This window comes from Nicotiana tabacum, chromosome 1 (assembly GCF_000715075.1).
Source record: "Nicotiana tabacum cultivar K326 chromosome 1, ASM71507v2, whole genome shotgun sequence".
NCBI lineage: Eukaryota > Viridiplantae > Streptophyta > Magnoliopsida > Solanales > Solanaceae > Nicotiana > Nicotiana tabacum.
In genome coordinates, this window is record NC_134080.1 from 93592011 (window position 1) to 93596595 (window position 4585).

Genomic DNA, 4585 nt, shown 5'->3' on the forward strand with positions numbered 1-4585 from the left:
GTACAAATTTTATTTCTAAAAAAGATTTTTATATATATATATATATATATATATATATATATATATATATATATTTGTGTGTGTGTGTGTGTGTGTGTGTGTGTGTGTGTGTGTGTGTGTGTGTGTGTGTGTGTGTGTATAAATATTTAATTTTCCTATATTGTAAAAAATGTTGGTTATTCTTCTTATTTTCATAATTTAATTATCTTTTTAAATTAAAGACAAAAAAAAAAGATTTGAAATGAAGTAAAATCATGTTAAAGTAATGAAGTTTGTTATCAAACTTTATTTAAAAATTTGATTTTTACTTTTTTTTTTTAAAAAAAAATGCTTAATCCCCATATCCCTCACGTTTCCCTCTCCATTCACAGCACACACCTCACAATCACTTCCCACTCCCTCCACTCATCTCACCATTATCCCACACATCTACGTATAATAACCCACACATCTACATATAAGAGGACACACATTCACATAAAGGAGGGAGGGCAATATTTTGAAAAGGAGAAAAAATCTTTGAAACAGAAGGAAAGTAACGTTGAAAAGAGAAAGAAAACATTTCACAAAAGAAGTAAAAAAGTAACGGAGATTGAGAGAAACGAATCTGTTCTCTTATAGAAAAATTCACTTGGAGGAAAAGTTTGGTTAAGTTATTCAGTTCGAAGCCAAATTTCGAGATTTTGTTTGCGGTTCTAAAAAGTTTGCGTTGCTAGCTTTAAAAATCAGCAGATTAGCCGTTGTGTTCTTATTCTGTGATTTTCGCAAAAGGTGAGATTCAATTCATTCTTATCAATTAAAAGTGATAATGAGTTGAAGCATGATATTGTTTTTTCTTGTCCGGTATATCTACAATCTTAAAGGATCATCAATTGGAGATATGGGTAAAGAATGGTATTTCAGTTTTCATGGAGTTAAAGCATTATATGGTTTTTCTTCGGTTAACTAAACTTAGTGTTAGAATAGTTTAACAAGTACAAAAAATTTCATTAATGAAAGGGGATGGAGCCAACATGGTTAATTTTAAACAATACTTTATATTGAATTGTGCTGAACTGATTTTTTATAATATTGGGATAGATACTTTATCTAGGTATTTCTTTAAGAAGTTAAACAAGTAGTGTCTGTCTTGGAATAATATAATTTTTTTTTTGTAGTTTTAAAGATTTGAATTAATTTGGGTTAATAGTTCTTTTTGTTATTAAACGTATAATTTTATGTTCATTGTGCGCTTAAAGGATTAATACACGAGGGACAGATTAGTTAAACTTTGGCATGTCTTTTTAAGGTGACTTTGGATCATTATTCTTCATACTTCGTTTAGTGATCAATTTTTATGCTTTTTGCATTTTTTCGTATGTTAAATCCTAAAAGAATTCATTGTTAGCTACTGCGAAGACATTAATGTCCTAGTAGGGATCATATTCCACAAGTAAGAAGAAATATTTGAAGAGTATTTTCTTTACTGTTAGGTAAAATATTAGTATAAATAATTGTCTAGGATAAAAAAAAAAAAAAAAAAGACAAATAAATGGTATACTCTAAATACGCCAGAAAAGTTTGACACACTTTAAATATTAGCTCATGTGTTCATATTCGAACTTTGGATTAATATGCTTAAATAATAAAAAGGATTATGTGCGCATTCCCGTGTCTCGATACCTTTAAATTTAAAATAGTTATATTTTAGCCATGTGCACATTCCGTACCTTTAAATTTAAAATATTTATATTTGGTACGCACACAAGGTACTTCTTTGAAGTTAGATTACAAAATTCTATGGTCCAAGGAGCATTACATAAAACTGTCAAATTTGCTCCATACATGCTATTTGTCCAAATAAAAAATCTTCCAGAAGCTTTCATATCTGTCAAAGTTGAGAGAGTGTAAGACTTGTTGAAATTCTCGTCTTTCATATTCTGTGACTTGATGCTCACTTGTTCTGTCTGTAGAGTGTAAGGGAGTATTAAATTCACCACATATGCACCATGGTTCATTTATAGCACTTCCAACCCCCAAAAGTCCAGCCTATAGGTCCCTTCTTTCCGCTATAGTATTCTTTCCATATATCACTGTCATTACAGATTTGAAATTAGACTTTCTATCAACAACTTTACAATGAATATATTTTCGATGTATGTCCAATATTGAAACATTAACATGTCACGACCCAAACTGGAGGGCCATGACTAGCACCCGACCATACTTGCCGAGCACCAACGTACATTTTATCTAACCTTTTTTTATTATCTTTTAGGGTTGACGAGATCAATATAAATGGTAGACCTGGATCATGGACAACCAGCAATAAAATATGATGACATGAACATACATAGCAGGGGATGACTAGACAATCAAGAAACTACATATAAGGTACGAGCTACCACGCTACCATGAAAGACTATACAACAAAAACCAGCCGACAAGGCATACCAAACTATACATGAGTCGACACTTGTCTATGAGCCTCTAAATGAACATAAGTGCTGCAACATAGCCGGAACAGGGCCCCGACATACCCATAATGTCTATAACAAAAATGCATACCAAGACCACGACAAGTCTGGAGAAGGGATCTCGCCAATCACTTCTGAACTGGACAACCTAATGTGGTGGGGGAGCTTCACCTGCCTGTCTATTAGGGCATGCAGCAGGACATGCAGCGTCCACAAATAAAAGGACGTCAGTACGAATAAAGTACTGAGTATGTAAGGCAAGGAACAATAAATATGAACAGTAATGTAAGCAGGGATAGAGAATATACAACCTGGAACATCTAAGTACCCCTGAGGGCTACTGACATGAAATGCATGATACATATGTATGTATACATACACTTTTAAAACATATGCATATATGGGCATCATCATCATCATATCATACCCAGCCATAATAGGCTTGGTAAAAATGTACCCGGTCGTCATAAGGCTCAGTAGAATCGTACCCGACCACATGGAGCTCGGTAAAACCCAACTGATCAGTGGTTGCACAATAGGTGTCGTACCCGGCCGACTATAGCGCGGCTCGGTAGAGTAAAATAGATACATATATATAATGCATGCTCGACTCATGGAATCACATTCTAAACCTTTCGGAGTGACGTAAGGTCGGTATCCTCTGTACACGTTATTAGGACCAACTCTTCATTACGAACCTTATAAGAGTCAGGAAGTACCAACAACATTGATAACATAAGAATAAGAGAAGCAACATTAACATCAATCGTTCCATAAGAGGGAAAGCAATGTAAGTACTGCTAGCTTCTAAGAGTAGAGTATCTTTGGAAGCTCGTTCATTACATTATGTACAATCGGAGTCGTGCAAAAGAAGAAAAGGGATAGCCTCACATACCTTGTATATACTTCCCCAATCACAAGCTATGCAATTGTCACAACTCCTTAGTCTACTATAAGAGAAACGATACTATCGTTATCATTTAAGTGTCATAACTATTATGTATCGATCACAACCTATTTTACGTAGAAACGGACAGCACCTCCCCTATATATATATGACTTGACACCATTCCAAACAATCACCAAACAGCCCAAACAACATCAATAATAAATATATTGAGCCTCCCAAAACAGTCCACACACAACCTAATTACATCATACATACGACGACCACCGTAGTCGTGTCAAACGACCCGGAAATATTACGAATCACTATCATCCCACAACCCTACATATATATGGTATTCCTCCACACCCTTACACCTTCAAAACTCCACAAAATAGTAGTAAAACACGCAGCCCAATAACAATACAAAACAGTCCACAAAACAGTCTGCTACAAGTGAATAACTCGAATTCACGGCTTCCGATCACAGTCCCGTGAGTTCTTACATGTATAGAACGAATTACCATGAATTCATAGCAGAGAAAAATATATGAAACATGACAGTAACTTACATTACTTTTTGGATAACTCAGCCCTTCCCTTGGTTCTTCAAACTCTAGGTTTTACCTTCAAATAGAACTTGAAAGAGAGGGAAAATCGATTAGGGTTTGTGTGGGATTTTTGGGGAGGAGTTGCAGGGGTTAACTTTGGTTTTGAGGGTCTGAAATATGGATGAAATAACTGAGTTCATAACCCCTTAAAAGTCCTCTCTTGGCCGACTTAGGTCTTTTAATTTTGTCCTATCATTTTGGCAAGTAGGTGATGCACCTACTTGTCATCTACCAATCTGCGCAGGCTTGCGAAAATATGAATATATATATACTCCAAGATCGTATTGACAAATGGTTTAATGCGTTGGAAACTAGACTCGTAGATCTTTAATTTGGTGGGTAGATCACCCTGTAATTCCTTGTAAATTAGGAGAAAAGCTTAGAAACATTTAACCTAATGTTTAAGTAAAATTATGAACCTAAGTTGCGACAACGTTTGTCACTTTTGTTTCATAACTCGTTTGACTTCAAGACTTATGATACGGATATTATATGATTCAAACACTTTAATACATGACCTTGAGTGTATTAAGAACCTCTAGGTTTACCTGAAAATACGAGTTACAACATCCTTGATTCGTTTAACTTCTAATACTTGTTAATCACCCTTATACACCCTTGTATCACTTAAG

General features: G+C 34.7%; 1 long non-coding RNA gene across 1 annotated transcript; it reads left to right on the top strand.

Annotated features, from left to right (window-relative positions):
- The first annotated feature begins 461 nt into the window (after positions 1-461).
- On the top strand, positions 462-2880 carry LOC142181284 (uncharacterized). The gene is made up of 2 exons (XR_012709960.1): positions 462-771; positions 2258-2880. It is a non-coding gene; the product is annotated as an uncharacterized LOC142181284 (long non-coding RNA).
- The last annotated feature ends 1705 nt before the right edge of the window (positions 2881-4585 follow it).